Source organism: Melospiza melodia, chromosome 22, assembly GCF_035770615.1.
Source record: "Melospiza melodia melodia isolate bMelMel2 chromosome 22, bMelMel2.pri, whole genome shotgun sequence".
In the NCBI taxonomy this organism is placed as follows: Eukaryota; Metazoa; Chordata; class Aves; order Passeriformes; family Passerellidae; genus Melospiza; species Melospiza melodia.
In genome coordinates, this window is record NC_086215.1 from 3,778,761 (window position 1) to 3,791,986 (window position 13,226).

The 13,226-nt window shown below is 50.3% G+C and overlaps 1 protein-coding gene across 3 annotated transcripts in view; it reads left to right on the forward strand.

Moving 5' to 3' along the window:
* The window catches only part of LOC134428311 (discoidin domain-containing receptor 2-like), a 65,549-nt gene that overhangs the window by 6,426 nt on the left and 45,897 nt on the right, over positions 1–13,226 (forward strand). For 2 of the 3 annotated variants that reach the window (XM_063174967.1, XM_063174965.1), the window contains exon 1: positions 9,032–9,187. The exons of the other annotated variant lie outside the window; for it this stretch is intronic. The gene's annotated coding sequence lies outside the window, so the exon portion shown is untranslated. Of the gene's footprint in view, positions 1–9,031; positions 9,188–13,226 lie in introns of those variants that run through there. 3 annotated transcript variants of the gene reach the window in all.

The following is a 13,226-nucleotide window of genomic DNA, read 5'->3' on the forward strand; positions in this document are numbered from 1 at the left end:
AACCCCAGCCCACTCAGAGCTAATGCCTGCAGAATGCATGACCAAGGAATTAAACTGGGTGGAGTCATTCCAAAGTTTGGATTTGGGGCCTGTCTTCTCCTAATGCAGCAGCTTTGGGTGTTTGCTTGGATGTGCTCCCAGCATGGATGATGCTCTCCTGACCTGATGTGACTTTTCTGTCTTGATGTTTGGGTGCTGTGCCCAAAGCTGTCTGCAGAGCTGTGCAGAGCAGGGCTGTGGTGAGACATGAACCTGGAACAAGTCAGCTCCTGTCAGGAGATGGCACGGGGCTGATCAGCTCCCGTGTGCCCGGGGGGAGGGAGGAGGCACAGACAAACACAGTCAACAGTTGTGTTCCTTCCCCAGCACTGTCCTGTGTCCTGAGGCTGCCAGCTGCACTTTGGAGGCCAGAGGAATAGGGCGGGGTATTTTCTTCCAACCAGATGAATTTGTGCTGTGCAAATGAGGAGTTAGTTCAGTTTCTCTGGGAATAGCATTTAAGGTGTTAAAACGTCCCACCCATCAGTAACAAAGAGCTGCTCAAGAACAAGCAAATACAGAGATGGAGCCTGCAGAGCACACTGCCTTTGCAGCTCTTATTTTCCCTTGAAGAAAGGGAGTCTGGGCATGTTTTTGTTGCATTTATCATTTGGTTGTAGTGTCCCTCATTTGTGTTACCTTCCTATGGAGGAGGCTAAACTAGCCAAGTGTCAGGTTTTGTTGTCCATCTCGATTACTGTTATGTTATTTCACTTGTGCTTGTTTGTTTCTGCCTGTCAAAATTAAATAATTAAATACTGTAGCAGAAATAGCTGGAGTATCAGGATTCTCCAATAGGAAGATGTCAGCCTATGATGACTCCTTCCACTGAGCTCAGCCTGTTTCTGCTGCTCCTGACAAGCTGTCATCTCTTCATGCTGGGTAATGTGATCTTCCAGGAATGTTTATCTTTCATTTCTGCATTTGTAGTGGAGATGAGCTGGGGGTGCTGGGAATGTGCCTCCAATGCCCTGTTGTTGTTTTGGGCTGAGCTGCTGCCCCTGTGCTGCTGAGGGGAACAAATCAGACCAGCAGAACTGCCATACAGAGCTCCCTCACTTTCCCTGAGTGAGGGACCCAATGCTGTGAATTCATCCTGTGGAATTTTTGTTTTTGAGTGTATGTGTTTTGCATTTCTCTGGATTGTGATGGAGATTATTTTAATAACTTCACAAAGTGTCCTTTCTCTTTCCATGGGTTTGATGCCTTCCGTCTGTATACTTGGCTAGCAGCATTCTTATGTTTCTTTTGTGTTCTGGGACAACCTGGACAGGGCTTTACTCTGAGAAGATGAGCTTTGCTGGCCAGTGTCATGTGTGGATAGCATTGGTGGACATGTGGAAGGAGCAGCACTGATGGCAGTTCCTCTGCTGACCAGCAACCCTGTTTCATCTCAGTGCCAGCAGCTGCTTCCCCATCACCCTCCAGACTTACTCCATGTAGACACTGCCTTCTTCCCAAGGACTGAACCCACCCATTAGTGTGGTTCAGTCTCTGCTACAGCATTTTTGGCCTTCTCCCAGCACTGGAAGGACACCAAATAGCAGCAGTACTGTTGAGACCTCCCTAGAGTAAAGACTTGTAGTGGGAAATGAATTTTCTAGTCGCTTCTAATGTCTCGAGAGCTATTGGCTGTCTGGCTTTTAATCTGTATTCTTGGGTTATTGCAGACTGTTATGTTTGAATGCATGGCTGAAGTTACATTTCCAAAAAGGCCTCTCTTGTGGTGGGTGTTAATTTGTGCAAGGGCAGTGACGCAGTGTGCTGACCCTGTTTGGGACCCGTGCAGTACATCAAGGCTCAGATCCTGGCACTCAATGCTCCTGCCAGGACAGAATTAGCCCTCATTGTGTCAGTGCTGACATCTCTGCTAACCAAGCTTTTAATATTATCTAGAAGGATTACTCCAGAGAAACTCGATGCAAGCCTTCCTTGCTGGCAGTGATTTCTCTGCCTCTTCTCATTTGCTGCCACAGAATGATGGAAGCACTGGGTGAAAGGATATCTGGGGGGCTCTGGCCTGACCTCCTGCTTGAAGTGGGACTGGCTCCAGCATGTGAGTGATCAGCTCAGCCATGGCTTTGTCTGGCCAAGTCTTGAACATGTTGGGGATGGAGCAGGGTATCACACCAGATCAGCTTTTGTTTGCTTTTGCTTGGAAGTTATACCTAGTGAGCCACCTTGGAGAGTGGGTTATGCATTTAGGTTGGAATGACCTCATCCTGCAGGTTTGAAAACATTTGAGTGAGCTGTGGGAAATGTCCCAGTAGGGTTAATGTAATGTGTAATGGATCTGAATCCTGTTCTGTGCTAACATGGGAAACATGAGCAGACCCTTGTGCTGTTTCTGAGCAAAAGGCAGGGATGCTGTCAGGTGGTTTTCCTGTGCTTGCATGGGGAATTGCAGGTGGAACAGTGCCTGTAGGACATGTCCTGTAGCTGCAATGAGCTCATGAGTGTTTTCCCATTGGAATTCTGTCTGTCAGGAGGCACAGGATGAGCACCCCTGAGCATCCCCTGCCCCAAGGCAGAGTGTGGGATCAGTGCTTGCCCAGACTGAGACCACACATGCACAAGGAACACAGTTGCCTTTTATCCTCCCTCCTCAGCCCCTTGCCATGGGAGGGAGAGGATTTTCCCCAGAGTCTGAAAAGCTCCCATGAGCTGAGTGTGTGCACATCTGAGTTACCCCTTGTGGTCCTGCATGTTAAAGGGAGCAGAGCAGCCATCTACATCCAAGGAGCAACTTGCCTTCCAACGTGGCACAAGCTTCTGGACACAGTGGGTGTCCAGGGATGGCACATAGGCCAGACCAGGCCTGCTGCTGTGGCTGGGCTGGATTTCCTCAGACAGAACTGTGGATTGCAACACCCCTTGTGCTTGCTCAGGCCAGGAAGCCTTGCTTGGAAGGGAAGTGGCTGAGATGGAAAGAGCTGCTGAGGAGGTGGAGGCTTCCCTAGCCAAGGCCTCTTTGCTAGGCTCAGACCTGGATCCCTGGGCTGTGCATCCCCTTTTGCAACAGGAATTATATGAATGCTTCATGGGCACTGAAAAGCAGAGCTCCTGTGGTCTGGTCCTGGTGTTGGCACTGCCATCTGCTCTGCAGATTTGTGTTGTGTTGGTGTGCAAACCAGTCCTTGTGTAGGATGAATCTGGTGTTGTGGAGTGAGCAGCAGTGTCCTTGGGTGGGTTACAAATCCTCACTTGCTATGGGGCCCTTTGGTATCTTGCACATCTGAACTGCTCCTGCCTTTTGTTTCCATGCCAGAAAGGGCAGCCAGAAGGGCTGGGAGCATGGCCTTGTGCATGCTCTGGTTATTTGAAGATGAGGGTCCTTGCTGAGGAATCACAGAAATGTGGGGATCACTGTTGTCAGCTGCTCTCCATGTGCTCACTCTGTCCAAAGTGCAGAGGTCAGGTTTGGGGTTGTGTGGCCAGAGGGTCCTGGAGCAGCAGCTGTAAAGGGCTGCAGGGGGGTCAGTGACAGGCTGACAGCTCTTTTGTTACCACCAGTTTTTCCATGCACCACTTGTTTTTGCAGAGCTCTCTCTTTCTGTGCTGCAGGGGAGGAGCTGTAGTGGCATTGCTGCCCTGAGCTGAGCTCTGCCCATTCCATGGCTCAGTTGGGTTGGTGTCCCTTGCTGGGAAATCACATGGCTGGTGCTGAGCCTCCCTTCCCTCGTGCTGTTCCTCCTTGATGAAGCTTACAACCAGTGCTTATGGTTTGCTTTGGTTTTTCTGCTGTTGTTTTCCATGTGTCTGCAATCAGACCTCTGGTGAAGGATGCTGATTAGCTTTTCTCTGAGCTGGATCTGGAATCACTACTCAGACATTGGTCTCCTCAGATCCCCACAGCTTGTAGTTTTGAGATGTGATATGACACACAGATTTATCTGGGAAGCTTCTGGAAGAGAGGAAGAGATGTGGGGAAGTATCACTGTAAGAGAGACAGCAGAACTTTGTCCCCAGCAGTCCCTGTGTAGCTCTGCTTGTCAGAACACCTTACACCATGTCCTGGCTCCAAACTCCTGACAGGGATGATGGGCAGCAAGAGCTGCCTGCTGCTGTGGTGGGGAGGAATGTGAAGGATAACACTCAGGATGTTAGATACTAGTGCTTCAAGAAGAAGGGCCAGCTTTGAAAGAGGCCATGTGCCTGCTGAATATACCAACTGCTTCCAGGGATTAGGGGTCAAAACCCCAGAGCTTTTTTTCTGGTTTATGGGAGTTGAGCCCTTTTTGATGTGGCAGTGATCCTCATCTGCAGCAGCACGCCAGAGGGTTTTTGGCTCAACAGGCAGACAAGAGAAAGGCTGGAGATGTCCTGCTTGGGCTGGTCCTGGTGTCCAGGGATAGGGAGGGATGTCTGTTTGCACAGAATGGTTTTCTCTGCCCCTTTCCCGTGGTTGCATCAGCGGTGATGGCCAGGGAGTGTTTACAGGAGCTGAGCACTGCTCTGTGCCAGCAGCTCCGTGCTCTGGGTGACGTGTGCTCTGGGCCTTGGTCACTGCTGAGCTGAGCTCACTGCCCTGCTTCTGACCTGGGCTTTCCCCTCCTCACCCTCACCTGTGGGGCAGCCCTCGATGGGGACCCTGTTGTTTAAACAGGGCAATTGGGAGGCTGCTCCTGTTTGGAACTTTCCTGGTAATTAAAGCTCTGAGAGAGATTTTTGGAGCTGGGGAAGAGTTGTTGTTCCTCTGTTGCTACCTCCCCAGCCATTCTGGCTCCTGGGAGAGGGAGCTGTGGTGGCATGAGGCCTCTGCTTCAGGACAGGGCTTTTTTGAGCAGCTGCCTATGTGCCCAGAAAGAGAGAGCTTGGCACAGCTGCAAAACTTTATCACATGGGGGACATGAGGAGGTATCTGTGCCATGGCTGGGCCAGAGGCTGTCCTGGTGATTTGGGAAGTGACTGAGAGGTAAAGAAGTTCTGCTCTGGTACTTGCCCTCTTGAGGACTCTGATCATCTCCCTTCAGAGCAGGAAATCTCCCTTGGCACGAGGTGGGTGGAATGTGGTGGAAGGTAAATACTCCCATTGGAGCCCTTGTTTTGCACCCCTTGGGAAGGGTGTGTCCCACATCAGGTGTCTGTAATGTCACCACAAGCTCTGTCTTCTCAGCTCTGAGCCTTCTGGTACCCTGCAGAGCAGCTCTGGTCAGCACCTGGTGTGTGGAGGTGGTTTGTCAGGATTTCTTGGAAGATGTCATGTCTCAGACCTGCCCTCCTCATCATGCCAGGCTCTGCCCCACTCCCCTCTTTTCCCATGTTTAGGGCTGGAATGGGTTCTTTGCTGTGGGAGGGTGATTCCAGCAGAGCTGGGCTGAGCAGATGTTTCATGGGGTGGTGGGAGTGAACACACTCACTCTGGGTAAGGACAGGACAGGGCTGCAGGGTGTAAACAGACACTTCCACAGCAGGCTTCTGTGCTCCATCAAAAGTTCCTGGAAAGGTGAAGGCTGGAGTTGGCTTTCACCACCTCACACTGAAAGAATAAAAACCTTTAACACTGTGCAGGTCCAGCCTCCGTAGTGGGGCTGTCCTGTGTTCCTCAGCTGTGTCTGTTTATCCCAAGGCCACTTGGGTGCTGTCCTGGTCCTGTGTGACAGGAGCTGTTGGTGCTCACAGGATCACCAGCTCCTGCTGGAGCCCTCCAGGGATAAGGCAGGTGGAGATCCTGCCACAGCTGGGCTGGGTGGGAGGCAGGCAGTGTAAGGCCATGGGGCAGAGCCCCTGGGCAGGGACAGGAGGTTTTGTGGACCTGTTGTGCTGCTGCTGCAGGAGAGTCCTGCCAGAAGGAGCTCTTGGGTGCTGTTTGATGATGTTCCTTATTCTTGCTTGGATATGTGTTCCCATATCACTGTTGGTAACTGGGAAGTTGTCTGGTGCATGTCTCCTGACATCTCCACAGTGGGATTTTGTCACTTTTCCTCTTGTGCTGGGAGCAGAGGAGGGATCTCCTCAGGTGTTCAAGGCCATCAGTCTGGCTTGAGCTCTTTGTGTAGTTGCCTTCACCTCAGTGTTAACTTAATTACAGTTGTTCGCTCATTTATTTCTCCCAGTGCCACCTGACTGGGGGTGGCTTGGGGTCAGCAAAAGGCGACTTCCCCATCCCGATGTGATCAGCTCACCAGTTCATCACCCACAAATTCCTAATTCCTGCTTTGCTGCTCAGCATAGCGGGTTATTTTTAAGCACTGGGAGAAAAAAAAAATTGGAAACCCTTTCAAGTCATTATTTCATGTTTTGTGAGTTCACCTCTTATCTCTTGGAATGTGTTTGGAATTCTTCTGGGATTTACATTATCATATAGATGCCTTAGACCCAACGAATTTGGCCTGCATTGGGATAAACAAGCTTTTGTGTCTAAATTTGTATGTGGAATTTAGTATGTGCTAATGGTTCCTCATCTGTTAATTGGATGGATCTTTTCCAAGGCCAAACAGAATCTGTTGGAGAAACAGTCACCATGCCAGCTCTGGCCTGAGCTGGGTCCTGCTCCTTTCTGCTCCCTCACTGTTCAGGAACCTGCTTGTGCTGAGGAAAGCTGTCCTGTGCACAACCAAAACAGGGTCTGTTGATGTTATTGCTGGTCCTTTGAGAAGATGACTTAGTGGTCACATGTGCTGCTATGAGGTCATTAGGAAGTCTCTCAAATACCCAATTTGAGAAGCAATGATGCTATTGCAGAAATATGCTCCCTCTGCGATGTGAGATGCAAAACTCTCCCAAGCACTTGAGTTTGCAATAGCTCTGAGTGGGATCTGTTATTGTGCATATTTGGGCTCATTCCAGTAAAAAAAAAAAGGCTGTTTTCTGCTTTGCTTTATGCCTCGATTGATTAGTGGATGTGTACTGTGGGATCAAGTTACATCTCAGAGGGCATCCAGCAGAGAGCCTTTTTCTGTGCTGAACCGCTCAAGTGAGTCTGACTGCAAGCTCAGCAGTTTTCCAGCAGTGTTTTGTGCCTCCACAGCAATGCCCTTCCCCAGGGAAAGGAGCTCCTCAGATCTGTTTGTGAGTTGAGCCATTGCTCTTCCCAGCACCACAGGGAAATCGGGAGCTTTTTCTAACCTCTTGATGTTGTTTGTGTGATATGCATCTGCTTTGATGCTTTTATTGGTGCCACTCCTAGACTCCCTGTTCCTGGATGTCCAGCGTTTCCTGCTGCCACAATCTGCCCTGTGTCTTGCAAAGGGAATTGTTTGGTCCCAGTTTACCCCAGGGGCCTGTATCCAGCTTGATTCCCATGTACCACTGTGTCCTCAGGGCAGGCATCCTTGTTTTGGGAGGAGAGTGCCATTATCAGAATGAGTAACACCCCTTTGGAGCAGGCAGAAAGGGATCTGATGTCTTCCCACACCCACCCTACTGCTGCTCATGTCCCAGCCATCAGGAGCCTTAGGGACTGTCCCATCCCTCTGTGCTAGTTAACTCACTGATGCATGGAAAAATTATCATGGGGAAAAAAATACAGAGTTTTATGTTCTCAGACCAGAGGTGGGTTATGGGGTAGGGAGGCAGGGAGGAAAATGGGAGCAGGGTGGCACCTGACTGCATCTTCCAGTTGGGACTTAGTGTGGGCACAGTGTGCTTTGTGTCTGCTTCCTTTCTTGCTTTGGGATACCCAAAATACCTGCTGCTCTGTTGAGGCTTTGCTGGGATTCCTGCTGGAAACTGATCTAGCCTGTGGGGTTCTGCAGGATGGGCTGGATGGCTGCTGTCCCATCTTCCTGCTGTGGAGTCCCTGTGAGTCCTGTACAATGCTGGCATCACTCCCCAGCCCTGCCCTGCTGGCCCTGGGAGGAGTCCTGGCCCTGCCAGGTGTGTGAGAGAGACATTGCAGCCCTTCCCTTGCTGAGCAGCTCCCTCTCAGCAGGCAGGCTGGCACCTGCATTTCCCAGCAGGCAGGGTCAGCACATTCCTGCTGCTCTCTGCTCTCCCTCTGCTGCCATGGCTCCTGCTGGGGATGTAGCACAGTGCCCTCAGAAGTTCCTCTCGAGCCCCAGTGCCCTTCTCACCCACCTGAGCATGTCCCCATCCTGCTGTGTGGCCAGGGCAGCAGAGCCCATGTGGGCAAGGATGGCTGGGGGTGGAAGGGCTGTGCAGCTCTGTAACCCAAAACCAGCTCTGTAGCCGCTGTGCTGGGTCTGGGTGGTCTCACAGAGACCTGCTGACCCTGTTCCCAGCTGCAGTCCTGCTTGCCCTGTCACCACAGAGCCACCTGCTCATGACATTCCCACTGTCACCCTTGGTAATTATCTCCCCTGAAATGCCACAGCCTGGTTTGAGTTCTTTATTTTCCCTCAATTTCTGTATTTTTAGAGAAGGGTACTGAATGTGATGTGCTGTCTCAGACAGCTGCATTGGTGACCTCCACTGCTGTGGGGCCCTGACCTGAGGACAGCAATGGGTGAGCAGTTGTGATGAGCACACAGAGAGCCCTGCTGTCACAGCTGGGCTCTCCCTCTTCCAGGAAAGGCTTTGCAAGCAGAAGTCCAAATGTCTAAGAAGTGCCTGAGGTTACAATAATTCTGTTGGCTGGACTTGCTAATAAATGACTAGTTCTGTCTCATTTTACCTTTCCTCGTGGATGGGTGAGGATGAGGATGAGCAGAGATGTTCCTGCCTGGATCCTCCTGCCCAGCACGGGCAGCTGTGCTCGACCAGAAGGTGCAGGCTGGCTCTGCAGCCTGGCCTGCCCCTGGGACTACACGGGCCCTGCTTCCTGAGCAGGAGAGCTGCTTTATGTTGTGGTTTTACTAAATGAATTCAAAGCTTGGCCTTCCTCCAGGCAAAGTCTGGGCCAGGTGCCAGCGGAGCAGCCCCCAGGGAGAGCACTGGAGCAAGGAGGGGCCAACAGCAGGGAAGAGCAGAGGAATCCAAGAAGGCGGATTTGCCTAGAAAACAGCTCTGTTTCCATCTGCTGGGTCAGGAGTTGCTATAGGAACTGGGATGATAGAGGCAGGGCCATCTCCTGGGCCTGTCTGTGTGTGCGGAGGGAGGGAGGAGGGAGGAGTCACTCAAGTTTGAACATATCATGTGTGTGCTGGTGGAAAGTTGCAAGGAATGTCGAAACTACAGCCTGGCTCAACCTGTGGAGCTCCAAAGAGCCATAGCAGTTGTTCCCTGTGCTCAGCAGGCCCTGGCAGAGGCAGGTAGGGTCCTTGCAGCTTAACCTGGCTCTCAGCTCGGTGTCAGCTCTCTCTGTTCTCTCCCCTCCTGTTTCTGTCCTTGGATAAAGCCTTTGGAGGCTTGCTGGAAGTGGTGGAGGGGGTTTGTGCTGGGAGGTGAAGGATTTTCTGCCTGGGAGGGAGAGGGTGGCTCTTTGCAGCCTGTTTTCCCTCCCACAGCTCCAGCAGGGTTCCCAAATCGTGGCCGTTCCCTCAGGGATGTGTTCCTGGGCACCCCTGGGGCACCCAGGCTGTTCTGTGGGCACAAAGTGCTGCTGGCTGGGTTCTGGGCAGGAGTGGGCTCCAGCAGGGTTCCCAAATCATGGCCATTCCCTCAGGGATGTGTTCCTGGGCACCCCTGGGGCACCCAGGCTGTTCTGTGGGCATGAAGTACTGCTGGCTGGGTTCTGGGCAGGAGTGGGCTCTGGGGGGGTTCCCAAATCGTGGCCATTCCCTCAGGGATGTGTTCCTGGGCACTCAGACTGTTCTGTGGGCACAAAGTGCTGCTGGCTGGGTTCTGGCAGCATTTCTGGGGCTCTGGGGGGTGTGGGCAGTGTGCCAGCTCTGAGAGCTGCCAGGGCTGAGGCTGGGACAGATGTACAAAGCTGGAGCTGGCAGCGGGTTCTTGTGGGCAGTGGGAAAGTGAGGGAACGTGTTCCTGTGCTCTGAGCCCAGCAGCTCCTGCCCCAGCAGGTTCTGTGGGGGAGCACTGCTGTGTTCTCACCTCTTCTCCCACAGAGAGGCAGACCCTGTCCCCTCCTGAAACACCTACTGCAGTTTTAAACTTTCTCAGGCTCCCATTTACCCTGAAACACGGGAGTATGAATATGCAGGAAGGTGCTCCTGAAAATCCTCATTGTTAGGGCTAACCACGGGGCTCTCTGGTAGCAGCCCCTCCAGATAAAATCTTATTTATTTCCTCAGTAAACCCATTTTTTCAGGTGCTGAGAACTTTCAAAATAGTTTTGTTTCCACACAGAGTGTTCAGGGTTGCTCACTGCTCCACAGGTATTTCTTTAATAGGTTTGGCTGAAATTTCATCTGCTCTTTTTGTGTCACAGCGGATAATCTCTTAAAAAAAAAAAAAAAAAAAAGGTGGGTAGTGTTGTTTCTCTTTTTGAGAAGCTGCACAATAAGCTGCTGAAAACTGAAATGTGATCTCTATGCAGAGAGGCAGAGCTTGCCAAACTGGCTGGGATCACAGCCCACCTACTCAGGCACCCATCTTATCACAGGCCCAGGAAAGCCCCAGAGTGCAGCCAGCTGTGAATACCCTGCCTGTGCAGGAGATAACCCCTGCTCGCACCAGTTACTGCTTTGCTTGTGCCTGGCTAGAGCAAAATTCATCTCCAGTGTGCTCTCTTTCACTCTCTTAATGGAATTGCAGATGTTCTTATTATGGAGATCTACTTCCAATATTTTATTGAATTACTCCCACATTGCTCTGTGGCAATATGTCCCAGAGGCTCAATGCACATGGTATGCTGTGGAATTTCATTTCCTCTGTTTTAATTTGTTGTTTTTTAATTTCAGTTCATTTTCAATATGGAAAAGAGGTAAATGGGGACTTTTTTTTTGGTTTTAGGCATCATTGTTTTACAAATTTCTTTATTCCCTTCTCATGTCTCCTGTTTCTCTTGCCTTTGCCTCAAACAATACCATGATTTTCCTGCTGCTACCTGCCTTATGCATAATTGCTAAATCGTATTACATCTCTGTGGGCTTCTGTTTTTTGTCGTCTCAAGAAAATTTAATCAGAATTGGTCATGCTGCCTTGCCAAAGCTGTGAAATACTGCTCAAGATTTTTTCTGTGTTCTTGGCTTTTCCTTTGTTTATAAGCAGAGCATTTGCTTTGATTGCTTGAAATACATTGTGGTAAGCAAAGATCTTCTCTGAACTGTCTCTAATCATGGCAAATATTTTGCTGGAATGCTTAATTAATGGTACCTTCATCTCTGTACATGGGAAGTTAAATTTTATCTTGCAGAGCTGTACCAGTAAACAGAACAGCAAACCCAGTGCAACGTGGTTGGAGCTGCCTGGAAATCCTCCCTGGAGTCTCCAGGCTTGGTGCTGCGTTTCAGGTGCTGTGTGAGTGTTGCCACTCACAGCTCCCATCTCTGCCAGGCACTTCATAAATTAAACTTTAAAACCACTTTGGGTCGTAAACAAAGTTTGCTGAGGCCAAATGCAACAGCTGTGTGTACCCAGGCAGGGCTGCCTTGGCTGGAGGCTGTGCTCAGCCTCTGGAGGAATGGGACCCGCTGAGGTCACAGCCACAACTGTCCCCTCTGGCTCCTGGGGTGCTGTGGGGGGCCTGGAGCCCTTCCCACTCTCTGCATTTCGGTATTTGGGGTTATTGCAGTCTGTGGAATGCAGGGAAGGATGGTAGGTTATGCTTCTTTCTGAGATTGGAAAAGCTTCTGCAAGTCTGGTATCTTCCTGTGGCTGCAGGGCATGGCTCTCCATTTTTATTAACATTTTTGGTGCCGTTGGAGCAGAGCCCACAGTGCTCCTCAGGCAAAGGGCAGGGGCTTTTTGCCAGCTACAGGTGCTCTGAGTTTTGTTTTTACAAATATGAAGAGAAATTGCAAAACTCATAAAATGTAGCTTTTGATAATATTATCAACATTTGTGGTGGTTTGAGGGAGACTTGAAGGGCAGCTCAATTAGTAGATGTTCCAAAATCCTGTTTCTGGTTTGATTTTCACTGAATTGTCTCAGAATTTGGCTTCCACCCTTGCAAAAATCAGCAGTTCTCAGGTACTGTGTGCAGCTCTGTGCAAGGGTTTGCTTCTCTTCTGGTTTTGCAAAGAGCTTCCCCCAGTAATCATGTTTTAGCTTTTAAATAGGCTCAACTATGAGCAATTTGCAAAACAAAGGCTGTAGATAAGGACCTGTTACTGGTGTTTTTGAAGGTAGGCAGTTGATAAGGAAAGCTAAAATGACTGAAAAAGCACAGCAAACATATCATGGGGCAGTGAGAAATATTTTAATATCTGTAAAACAAAATAAATTTCATCAGCGGTGCTTATATTGTTGGGAAATGTTAAACCCAGCTGACTGCTGATAACAATGCAGAGAAGTAAAACATTTCTTTTCCATTTTTGTGGAGAAGCTGGATGATATTCTCTCAGAATACCTCCCATTGCACTGGTAACCAGGGAGGGTGTTAAACCCAAGATAACATTTCAGAGTATTTTGAAACTTGAGCAACACTGGAACCTGTTTGTTTAAAACAAATTGCCAAAGCAGCTTTCTGAATCCTGGCTGCCAATTTGTAATAAATCTGGGAAGACCAAAGGAGTTCCAGAAGTTTGGGAAAACATAAATGTTGTAGCAGTGTTTTAAGATGGAGAAGGGAGCAGGTAACCAGCGGGCAGTGCAGACCCACCTCTGCCACGTTAAAGAAGGAGCATGCTCAGCAATCCCTGGGCTCTGATGGAAAGCAGATCATGTCCAAAAAAAACCACCTCAAATTGTGGGTTTAATGAGATTTTTGCACTGGTTGCCAAGAATTAGCTGCATTGGCACCATAAACCTGGATCCTGAGGGATGCAGCCCTGCTGTGGACCAAAGGCTGCTGCTCCCAGGGGGCAGAGGAGGCTTTGCCGTGGGAGCAGGGCTGTGTTGGATCCCCTGGCTGATCCCTGGCATATCCTTCATGCCTTCCTGCTTGCCCCAGCACTGCTGGTGGGCTCTGAGCTGAGAAGCACCCACTGGGCGCTGTGGGGGCTCTGATCCTTATCCCAGCCCTGTGCCAGGCTGGCAGAGCCTCCCTGTCCCTGTGGCTGCTCAGTGCTGTGTTCAAGGAGCTGATTTAGAAAGTGCCACCTGATACCCCTCAAAAATAGTCACCAGTGGGAATGTGATCCCTGCACTCTGCAAGCAGAGGGTGAGGAGCTGTGCTCTGACATCAGTGTGGGACAAATCAGCTATTCCCTGGTTTCCCTGTGAACAAGCCAGTGGGAGTCAGGGCAAAATCTGACTGGAGGGAGCCTCTGTCTCACCAGGGAGAA